Raw genomic sequence first — 12,958 nt, forward strand, 5'->3', positions numbered from 1 at the left:
AACCAGTGATAATTTCATTCGTCAACGAAATTTTTTTCACAGACGAAAATGAGAAGATAACGAAATAACTCATTTTGAATGACAAAAACGATGACGAAAATTGACAACAAATAAAAACAAGATGAAAATGTTAGGGAGGGACGATTTGAGAAGAGATCCAGTCAGAACTAATCTCCTGCATGGTTAGGAGGTGCAAACTTTTGAACTGTAACAGCCTACTGACCTATCCGGCGGGACATAAGCTAAAAAATAAGTAAAAAAATGTCAATATCTGGGAGAAAGAGTAAGAGCAGACATATAGATACATTTGAAAAGCATGACAATGCATAGGAGAACTTAACTGGGGCCTGTGTTCTGAGCACACACAATTGAAGTACGCACACAGAAAAGCACTTCTCACACAGTGCACGAGTACTGAATTCAGCTCTCTTTCGTGTCGCATGAACGGAGAAATACAGACAAAATGATGTTGAATTGTCCATTTTGACGAGTATTCACGTAAACACACTCACTGACGTCTTAAGTGAATGGAAATAGTTGGGAGAAAAATGGACGTGTATCAGTATGATGCATCCGTGAATTCAGTTTTAAAGGGACAGCGACCTAATTGCTGTTCTATGTGTTATTAATGTTAATAAAGCAACAACAGACAGAGAGAAAATCACTCACTGCTCTTAACCGAATGACTTTAGTAACCCTAATAATGATTAATTTATATTTTTTTCTATAAATAAACGTCTGCTTGAAAGAATGAAGAATGTGGTCAGTTTTTATAAAGAATGCATATATATATATATATATATATTATATATATATATATATATATATATATAAAGGTTTGACCTTTAAGTTAAAGACTGCCTGAAGACGTGCACCCATAAGCTCTCACACAGCCACATTCACTCAGTTAAATATATCTTAATCAATGAATCTTGCATACTGCAAATGTCTCCAATGCAAAACTCAATAGATGGTGTGATGTCAAGTTGAAATCTTAATTTGTACCCCACTGACTGATCAATACAGCCTCTATACGAGCGATAAACACATAATCGGCCTACGTCGGAAGGTCACACAAGCAGGGCACAAACACAACACTCGTAATTAACACTGGCCTGGGGTTATAAAACTCTACAAATGCAAGGCGAAAGAGAGAGAGACAGAGAGAAGAAAAAGGGCATTCATTCATTCACTGGCACATGCAACATTGATCTGTGTGTTTGTTTGCAAATACGGCAATCGTTTAAATGCAGAATAACAACTAAATTAGAGGAAAATCGCTAGCAACAAGTAAGGGAATGTGACTGTCTGTAACATAAAATGGAGAATGCAGCAGCTATACAGCTGCATGATATAAAGAGCTGGCCTTGTCGCAATCAGCTTCTGAAAGTTTGCAGCCTTGCCCTGTGTTTAGCCTCTCTCTCATGATCTTGCATCAGCTCTCCCACATTGATTAGCTTTTTGAAAAGCACTATAATAAGTGAATTAGAGCTGAAGGAGCTGGCAGGAGGGAAGAGATTTCCTGTCACCAAGATGACTTGTGTTGGCGAAAGGACACAAATATGAAAGTAAATAAACAGGCTGGTGGGAGGGGGGGTTACGGCGTGATGCAACTGGCAGAAAGCGCTGAGCCCAGATTTCCTTGGACGGCTGGAAGGTAGGTGCAGGGCGGTGAAAACAGGGACGAGTTTGCATGTCTTTCTCTCGCACCCTCAGACATCAAAGCATTTTGAAGAACCAAAGCTGAGTCATCATCACAGTGCACCACATTTAATATTCATAAAGCTCTCTGTGCTCACACACGCGAAACCCGGACACACGGTCACAGAGAGGTGCAGCGGCTGATGGTTAGTTTGTATGCACTCACTATATAAAAGTCCCTGGTTTATTGTACTTATGATATTTGAAGAATCACAATCTTTCATTAAAATAAGAACTTTCTCCACCTCTGAAACAACTGTTTTATTCAGCTGATGTTATCAAGGCCATGCAGGCAGGGAAACACAGAAAGTAGCTGGCATCCTGTAAGTCAGCAGATCCCATCCTCAAGTGTCTACACTAAATAAAACAGGTAAAATAGTATTTTAAAAAATATATGCACTTAATATATATATATATATATATATATATACACACACACACACACACACATAGTTTCACTGAAATGTTCATGACTGCTTAAAAATAAATAAATAAAGGATATAGATAAAGTAGTGAATAATAATAATAAAAAATTAAAAATAAAGTAATAATATAAATAAAAAAAAATATTGTTCAGAATTTTGTTTTTTGATAGTCATTGAAAAAAAAAAAATCTGAAACAAAAACGTTAAAAAATTAAAAATAATGAAATAAATAATAAACTAAATATACTAAAAAAAAAAATTTTCATAGTATAATCAAATTGACCATGTATAAAGTTTTTCAAGAGTGCATCTTGGGAGGTTATTTTATGGTGAAGCAAACATAAAACTGACCAAAAATAAAACCTACCGCAATTTCAAGAGTGCATCTTGGGAGGTTATTTTATGGTGAAGCAAACATAAAACTGACCATTATGTTGTTCTGTTTGTGCATAAGTGTGTGTGTGTGTTTCAATAAATGAAGTCTCCACTATTGTACAAGGGTGATGCCACATAAAACCAGGTAACATCCCCCTCCCCTTATCAGCCCAGCACAGAGTCTGACACCTGGCTTGCATGTACACACAAGCACACATAGTCCACCGACTCCCTCCAACCCTTCCCCTATGACTGACAACCTCCTCTGATAGAGCTCACACTTATCTAAACAGCATTTGCATATTTGTGTAATTATTTCCTAGGGTTAATTATCTCCTGCGAAACAATACACCCGTAGAGACCAGTTCCTGGTGACAGGTTCACCCTCTCTCTCTCTTGCTGTCAGCCCTCATCTCATCCATGCATGTGCAAGACCTGGAAGACTCCAAGATTGCGGAGACCTGTTGCTAATGTTTCTGCATACGTATGGACATTAACTGTCTGCATCGTTAGCATCAAAAAATACAAATGCTAAAATAGTTCCTTAAATGGTCTATATCATATCATACTGACCTTCTACTTACTGTGCGACAAATTAATATAGTAATATTTAATAATAAGTAGGTAGAGTACATATTTCTTTTCACAAACAGGTAACATCCAACATAATTTGTCTACCATATACTTTTGCCCATTTAAAACTGGATTTAACTCCACAGAAACTGGTGAGATATCTACTTATTGACACCTTTATAGTAATTCAAATATGTAATTAAATACAAGCTATTCGTTTTTGTTGTTTTTTTTTTTTGTTTTTTTTATTTCACTCCATATTGCTCATTCTAATGTTTTTTGTCAATCACAGCTCATGATGAATAATTACACAGCAGGACAATCTCACATTTGACTTACAAAACAAAAATAAATCAACAAATAAATAAATAATAATAATAATTAGATAACTTTATATTCACAGGCAAAATCCAACGAAAGAATGTTGATCCAGTAAAAATGAAAAGATTCCTGTCAAATCGCATGCCATGTCAACAGCACATGAACAGTATGTGCCCACATGCATGTCTGCAGTATGTATCTTAATTGACATGGACTGCAGTTTCCTCATACAGTTTCACCTCACCACAGCAAACAGCATCCGGCATCTTCTGTTATATTAACACACTATTTGAGTATCCTCTTTACCTTTTCTTATCAATATAGTGTAGTTGTATTTTTTTTTTTTTTTTTTTTTCTGCTCTTTTCTTGGAAATGCTCCACACAATCTGTGAAACGTCATATGGAGGTGTCCCACACACTGCAAACCCCTTGTACTGGAACACAGGATGTGAACAGCATCTGAGAGAGATTCTCACTTTTTCTGTAGTATGACAGATTCTTCCAGCACATCCTTCTATCTATCACCTTCATTGTCAGCAATCAGAAGGAAAAAATGCCATTAAATGAAGATTCACAGCTGCATTTCAGATCCACAGTGAGCATCCTGTAACTTCCATCCTTCTACTTTACATTCTTCATTAGTACTTTACACATGTCAGCCCATGTTGGCTCTATGAGACACAACTTCAAATCCCCAGAATGAATAGATATGAAAAAACAACAGAAAGAACAATGGTACATGCCTAAAATGCATTTATAAAACCAGATTCTAAACAATGATGCAGAAACTACTTTCTTCCTTTAAAAGCAACGTTCACTGGTAAAATTAATTATATTTTAATATATAAAATGTAATTTACTCCTGTTACCCCATTTATTGCCATTACTCCAGCATTCAATGCCAGATTCTTCAGAAACCATTCTATATGCTGATTTGGGGTTCAAGAAACATTTCTAATTATCAATGCTGAAAACGGTTGTGCAGCTTAATATTTTTGTGGAAACCATGAAACATTTATTTGAGATTCTTTGATGAATAGAAAGTTCAAAAGAACAACATTTATTTGAAATATAAACTTTTTATAACATTATAAATTGCTTTATTGTCACCATTGATCAATTTAATACATCCTTGCTGATCATATATATCTACTATCCTAAACTATATAGGGTATGGCGTATATTTTCAAATCATATATAAATCTTTTATATATATACATATATATATATAACTATATATATATATATATATATTTAAATGTTGTCCTTGTAGCTTTAAAAATCAACAAAGTCACCAAAATTCACAAACTATTATAACACTACAATATACGTAATATTGCAATACCAAAACTCTAGGTGCCATGATACCAACAAAAAATGTAAAATTTCATGATTTCAAATATCAATTTTAAAAATGCACTCCTTTTTAAAACCTTAAGTAGCAAAAAGAGTTCAGTCCGCTCTACAGAAAGATTTTAAATTTAAATCTAGTACCGAAATATTACATTTCATTTCTAGTCTGTAAAGACTACTTGGTCCTAATCAGACCAAGAACATTCTTCAGGACATTCTAATATCAAAAAAGCTCAATTAGAATTAACAAGGCAACTCTTTCTAGCCACACTGGGCAAACACATTCCCCTTAGCTCATTTCAATGGCCAGTTTTAGCTTTATATCAGTACATAAGATTATTTTAATTTAGTTAAACGATTTAACGTCAAACAATCAAAGTAGGTAATTGCGTGTTTTGTATTATCACTGGAGCCATTAGAATGTGGAACTACTTTCCCGCTGTTTGTCAGTGCTTCTAATGTCCGTTAGCCTGTCGCTAGCTCCACATGGCTAGCATTTACAGAGACCGCAGACTGATAGTAAGAAATAGGAGTCTTGGAAAGCTGATAATGCTGAGGGATTTGAAAGTTGGCAGTGTGAGTGCTGGGTTTGTATACTCGGATAAGGCTGAGACTGGGTTTCATGGCGGCGTGTGGACTTCCTGATAGCGCTGTTAGTGTGCATGGAACACTAGACGCCTCAGGCTGGCAAAACGAGCACTGGCACTCACTTCCTGCAGATTCGCCGTCCACACCTGGCCAGTTCCAGACAAGGTGCTCCTTCAGAAAAGAGTGTGACCGAGGCAGGAGCCCTCATATCTAGCAGAGGGGGAAAGGGGGGAGAGAACATGAACCAAGGAGATGACTTGAAAATCACAAGTAATTAACGACTAGCGAGCTCACCGAAAGCCAGTAAAATGACAAACGAGGCCAACGGGAAAGATGTGGGCAGAATATCAACATGCTTAGGGGAAACAGCAAATGAAAAAGGCATGGGGGGGGGTTACAGACCCCTTAAGAGGGCTCTTTAAAAAAGGAGGTGGAGGTTTGGTGCTGATAAACACGAGACTGTACTGTGACATCGCTGTGACCTTGTTAGCATGGAGCTAATCTTGACAAAATTTGCTAGTGCATTGTTTCAAATCAATATCTCATTAACAAACTACAAAGGCCTAGGCAAAAGACAGCTCTTGGCTGCATGTGGGCAGAAAGGTCATCTCTGTGACATCTCAACCTGTCTCTCTCAAAGCCTGTGATTGTCAGATTAAATTACTGCCTGGTTTTAATTGATGTTAGGGGGAAGAAGGCACAGACAGTGGTTTGTGTGTTGTTTGGTGGTGAAGGCCTGTTGTGAAGGCCCTTGCCTTGGCTTCTGACAGCAGATTGGATGTGTTTCTTGGTTGACCTAACGGGAAGATTGGGAGCAGACATCTGAGCCGAGTTGCAGCGGGATTCGCCACGAGAGCGGTTACAGTGCACAGCTTCAGAGAGAGGAGATCTCAGACGGTGGCAAGGGTTGACAAGCAGTTCATATGCAAAAATAACAGGACAACACGTACATACAGGCACACGGAGACAGCTGCCTCAGACACACAGTCACCTCACATTCACTCTCTCACTTTCTTGCTCCCACCCAAAACATACAAAAAAAAAAAAAAAAAAAAAAAAAAATCAAACAAAAAAAAAAAAAAAAAAAAAAAAAAAACATTTACTGCAACGCAGAACAGCAGCATCAATAGATGGTTTAAAATAAATTTTATGAACGATTGTCCAACTGCCACTGATGTAAGCTATGCAAGTAAACCAAATTTAAAACTGTTTATTAAATAAAGAAAACTGTCACAACTTGTGCATCTTTTAATGTTTACTGTCGTGAAACCTTTGCCATTCAAAGTTTATCTAAGTGGCTTAAGTTTATGTTGGAATGTATTTATGTATTTATTTATTTATTCTCCACATGTGGTGTCACATATATGGAATTTTCTTTGTCATGAAAACAAATAAATTAGGAAGTAAAGCACAGTTTTGGATTGAATAATAATAATAATATAAAATGAATTAATTAACACGCAAGTTATATTATATATATATATATATATATATATATATATATTTATATATATATATATATATATATAAAAAAATAAAACATACACACACACACACACACATACATAAATACAACACACACTGCACACACACACACACACAGTGTTATAAATAAAACCACAAACAAAACATACCCCAAATATACATATATATCAACACACATATAGACGCATACTTGGACTAACAGATGCCCCAACTCATAAGTCAGTGGAGCTCAAAATAAATAAATACACTCACACACACAGCAAATGCCCACACAACTGAAACACCAGAGAACCTCGTAACCTGTGATTCTGACCTCTGCTGTGGCCACATCACCAGTTCAGAAGTTAAATTAAGGCACGTCCGGTCTCCACGCTTGTGTTGGCAATGAGGGGTTATGTGGAAGGTCTTCAAGGCCAAAGTTCACATACACACAGACGACCTCCAGAAGTGTCGCTGAGCTATGGGAACACTGACTGAGGCTGATACAACCCGAGCCAGAATACAAGTCTCTTGACATCTCCGGCTCGGCTGGGCCATATCTAATAGACATGTAGGTTAGGGATGTACGAGCCATGCATTGGGAAACAGTACATCTCCAAAACACGGATTCCTCTCGTCCCCGGGGGAACAGAAGAGAGAAGACGAGGGATAAATAATGGATGTCGTTCCTGTGGAGACGACGGACGCAGTAGAGGTACACAAAGTAGGAACAGCAGCCGTAACCCCTTGAACCGATGCCAACGTTCTACCAGTGCCCCATCGGTGACACATTTATATGATTCTGGAGTGCCTTTTAGAGACAATACAATATGCTTGCATTCATAATAATATGCAAGATATTGGTTAAGCATTGCAACCATAAACATTTGGGTACCAAAACCCATGAGATCTCTGAGCATGTGTGTGTGGGGGGAGGGTGGGGGGGACATGAATAAGTCACGTTATTATGATAATAATGTGACTTATTCACGTTTCATTTCAATAAAAACTAAACATTGTTCTTATTATTATTATTATTATTATTATTATTAAAAATGTTATTACATAAACACTAAACATTGTTCTTTTATCTGTGCCTCTTTTGCACAGTTGTGCTGTTGATTTAATGTGCTAAGTAACGTTATATTTCTCAGCGTGTCCGATATTAAAATCAGTGCGACACGTTTTGCACTTTGCAAATGCCATGGGGATTGCTGATATGGCTTAGAGATATGAAATGAAATTCTTCCTTCCAGCTGTTGTTAAATTTGTTTATTTTATTTTTTTGAAGGAGAAATTAATTATTCAGCAAGGATATTTCTATTCAAGAATAATAAATATTTCTAATAAGAATATTAAGCAGCACAACTCTTTTCAACATTGATTATAAAAAGAGGTTTCTTGAGCAGCAAATCTGCATATTGAATGATTTCTGAAGAATCATGTGATACTGATGACTGGAGTAGTGGCTGCTGAAAATTCAGCTTTGCCATCAAAGGAATAAATTACAGTTGACAAATAATCCTATTATTTATTATTATACTCAGGCTGTAAGTCCTTATATGGAAATACTCTGGCCATATAATATGCTAATTACTAACTTCAGGCATGTGCTCCCTTAAAAAGCAATCCAATGTGAATTTGTCAGAAGAAAAATAAACTCTGCAAGTAAGAAAACCTGTAGGCAATAATTCATAAAGACCCAGTGGGCCTTATTCATGAAACATGAGCAAAACAAATTTCTGTGTAAACTGCACGTAAAACTGTTGCATGAATGGATGCACAAATGATTTACACATTCAGCTCGTGTTTCATGAAAAAGGCCCAATGTGTTGTGCCACATTACATCAACCCAGAACATTTCTATTGTAACTATAAAGGCCATTTTTCAGCATTATAAGTAACAGATCCAACATTTAAATATTACTGCCTTGAAAATCAATTCATGGTAAATGCGACAAGAAGCAGAGCTGTGTGTTGCAAAACAATGTAAAGCAGAGGCCTAGTGTCAATGGATGTTTTATTTTTCTCTTGTTAGGTCATAGCGTACATGATGTATGAAAGCGACGGCGATCTTAAGTGTTCAATAAACTCATGCCATCTCCACAAGGATCTGACACTTAAAAGTTCTGCAGGCACTTAAGAAAAGAATAAACGGAAAGATGGAAAGAGCAAGAAAAGAAAAGAAATGAAAAACACCTCCTACAAGCTGCTGCATCTGAATGTTTGACGAAGTGCTCTCCCTTTCTCTCGCAGCCGAACCGTTTTACAAAAAAAGCAACAATAAGAAATGTGAGAAAAAAAAAAGTGTTAGGAGAAGGATTCTAGTCATTTACAAAAATAAGTGGTGCTTTAGAGAAAGGCTGAGCGCACTGGGCTTTTTGTCCACTTGCTCTTTTCCCCTTGGGGCTGGGGCCCTAAGCCGGGTCCGCTCAGGCTGAATGAAATCTTTGGAAGCTTCTTAAGCTCTGAATGTGGGTTTTGTTCTTGCTATTCCTCCGCTTGGCTGACAGAAAATAGGTAACTGGATTAGGCCTCAAATTCAGAGTAAAGTGAACTCCCAAAAAAACTTTGTATGCCACCCCCACTATTTCAGCCCCCCGGTTCTCATGTCCACTTCTCTCCTTCGGCGTCAGCAGCCGTGGGCCACTGGGGCTGTGATCTGTAAGATTGTGGGGAGATTAGGCCGGGCTGGGGGCTCACAGCCTGAAGGGGGGCTAAAAAGTAAGAGTGCTAAAGGCAGTTAAGGGCTCCTTAATGGGGGTAAGGAAGTGTATTAATCAACTCAGTGCTACTAAAGCCCGGAGCTGCAGGGCCCGGCCAGAGCGGCGTGCAGGTGGTCTAGTGCTCTACGGGGAGTCAAGGAGGGGAGGAGAGGAGGTTCAGTCGTGTACAATGCCACTATAAAAGATTAAAAACTTTGGGAGAATGGGACTCGCTGTGACCCGCCTCCTACTCTAGGAGCTGAGAGGATGGGTGGAGAGGAGGAGAAAACACACACAAGCTAATGTACCTGGACATCACTGCATTACTAATTTATAAAAAGAAAAAAAAATGTGTGAAAAAAGATTTGAGTAGACTCATAGACAACAGTCTACAATCGGATTGGACGCAATGCTACTATGTAAAACCAAATAATGTGTGTGCTAATATGAAGTCATGGAGGACTTCAGTGCTGGTTATCAAATCAATCTGTGTGCATGATTCCTATGTCTTTGAACACAAATATATAAATGCTCGTGTATGAGGCCTACGTCTTTGTACACTTTTGTCAGAACATGGTATCTTACTGAAAGAACGCCAATGAATATAGGGCAGTAATTCATACCCAGGAAGTACAAAAACTTTTATCGCTTAAAATAAATAAATAAATAAATAAATAAATAAGGCTACCTAAAATAATCAACCGAACAATAAACATTATTATTATTATTATTATTATTATTATTATTATTATTATTGTTGTTATTATTATTTGTAAATAAAAGGGCAAAACATTTTTGTAATTTATGGTAATTTCGGTTACTTTAGAAAAAAAAACAATAAAAATTGGGTCACACTTTAAAATAAGGTTCAATAAGATTTGTTAACATTAGTTAACTGCTACTTAAGCATTTATAAATATTCATTAAATGTTAATTTCAGCATTTACTAATACATTACAAATGTATTGCTTATTGTTAGTATGTTAATGCATACAAAGTGCAAAGCAAAGTGTTACCAAAAATACTTCAGTCAGTTTGTGTTGTTTTTACCTAAGTCATTAGGAAACAACAATAAACGTTTTAAAACATGAACAAAAGTGTGGTTATATTGTTTTTTAGATGTAACGGAATCATTAATGATCTGTTAAACAAATTATATTATATTATATTATATTATATTATATTATATTTATTATATTATATTATATTATATTATATATTATATTATATTATATTATATTATATTATATTATATTGTATTGTATTGTATTACAATTTTCTGAAGAAAATTTTTGTAGTATTTGCCAATGGAAAACTCATCACCACTATACTAAGCGCCTTCCAGGGCACTGCTATGCGGCTGCTAATATGTTCTGAGTGGTTTTAGGCTTTTGTTTGATTACGAGCCCATTTCAAAAGAGCCCACCATTGAGTTTTAGTCATATATTGTGCCTAGAAAAGTCGTGGTTTTAAGTGTAATAATTAGGGTTAGGGGATTAGAAGGAAAAGAAGCATTAAACAACACAGATTATTTGCAACACTAATAGCAATGTTTGCCTTAACAATCACAGCTAATAATGTTTGGAAATATTATGAAACTATTTCCAATGTTACGAAAGTCTATGTTTTTATGCCACTATAATCACTTTAGTGCTATTGCACATGAACCCTTAACAAACATAAAGGACCTCAAAGTATACAAAGAAAATGAAATCAGAGCGCTGAATCATTACATTTCAGCCACTGACAATGTGCTGCAGGATATTAGTTATATAAAAAGAAACAAACCAACAACACATATAAACTAAAGATTTCCCACAAAACGGCTTTTCCTCCTTGCGTGCGTTTCCACTTGGCAACAGCACTTCAATGCTCCCTACAGGAATTCACAAGCACACATACTGTACAGTATAAGTCACAGACACACAGTCATCAGCGCACGTCCTTGTGCTGGTGCAGCTCGCACTGAATCGTGGAAAGCATGCAGACGTCACAGTGCAGAATACTGTAAGGCCATCCTGCAGAACTGGACTAACAATCTCATACTACTAGACTTCTAATGTGCCAAAGTTCAGGGGGAGAGCGAGAAATGCTAAGTCGTCTCATTATATGAATCCCAAACTATCCCAGCTGAAATATTTATTAAGACATTAATATGGATTCTTCCATTCCTCCTTTTCAGGGGGATGCGGCTCCTACCGGAGACGTACACACACTCCTTCTCGATCTCTTCCTCAGCACACATTGTTGCATGTGCGCATGAAGATGTTAGCAGCATCGGGCTCTTATAGATACTGACGGTGAGTTTTTCCATTATACACAGCAGCCTGGAGAGCAACTTCCTCTATTCACCACACCAACACTGATGAAACGCCTCAGAAATGGACGAGGTGTTGAAATCTCAGATTCACACTCACTGATGGCTATTTCATAGATTTTTTTTTTCTCTTACTGAGTGTGTGTGTGTGTGTTAAAAAAACAACTTCATCTGGGCAACACCACAGAATTCTGTCCTCAATGAGAATTTATTAAGGAAGGATAGGTGTCAGAGTTAGTTTATGGCGATAAAAAGAGGGTAATTAAGAGAATTTGTTTACAAAAGAGAGGAAAAGTGAGAGGTTTGATGGTTTTAAAGCTGACTTGATGCTAATAGTGCAGATAATTAAACCTCAGTGTGCCTTGTGTGTGTGAAGGTAGCCTCAGAAGTGTGTTGACAGCTCACACACCGCTACTGAGTCAATGACGGTAAATGAGGAGTGTGACGATATGCGAAATGGTGATAAAACAAAGCGCTAACTTTCGGGACACAAATTTGATGTATTTCCAATTGATGCTTCCTTGTTTCATCCGGTTGCCTCATGGTTTTGCATTAGAAATTATTTGTTTCTTTGATTTAGAACGTATTATCTGTGGTGGGCATACGCAAAAATGTGTGTTTGAGAGGTATAATCTTTTCGAAATCTGTGACTATTTGTTAAAGATACCATTACATTTCTGTTGGCTTTAAGGTCATTTGCATGCTTTGTACTCTTGAAGTCAGCATGAAAAGAAAATTCATGCCATCTATTTAAAAAATTCTTATTAATCATCTTAATAATTAATCAACCAATCATTATTACTACTCCCCTCAGAAAAAAAACATTACGTACTACTCCAACAATCAAATAAACCAAAAAAACTTAGCCTCCATTTTTGAGAGCAACGGACACTTCTCAAAATCTATATAGCCAAGTCCGCACCTTCCTTTTATTTATTTTTTTCAAAAACCTGTTATACTTGGATGTGTGTCAAAATATGGAAGAAAGGATTTGCTGCTACTTCTGTTTCGACAAAATTAATTTAGCAGATATTTGCATTTAAAATTTACTGCATTTCTTTACTGAGAAAATAAAATATTTTTTTGGCCAATCAGATGCTCTCTAGAATGAGAATTTCCTTCTCCCTATTGGTTCA

General features: G+C 36.6%; 1 protein-coding gene across 1 annotated transcript in view; it reads right to left on the minus strand.

Annotated features, from left to right (window-relative positions):
• Positions 1 to 12,958, minus strand: part of LOC109093377 (cotranscriptional regulator FAM172A homolog) — a 157,554-nt gene that overhangs the window by 81,552 nt on the left and 63,044 nt on the right. The window lies entirely within an intron of this gene.

Source organism: Cyprinus carpio, chromosome A5 (genome assembly GCF_018340385.1).
Source record: "Cyprinus carpio isolate SPL01 chromosome A5, ASM1834038v1, whole genome shotgun sequence".
In the NCBI taxonomy this organism is placed as follows: domain Eukaryota; kingdom Metazoa; phylum Chordata; class Actinopteri; order Cypriniformes; family Cyprinidae; genus Cyprinus; species Cyprinus carpio.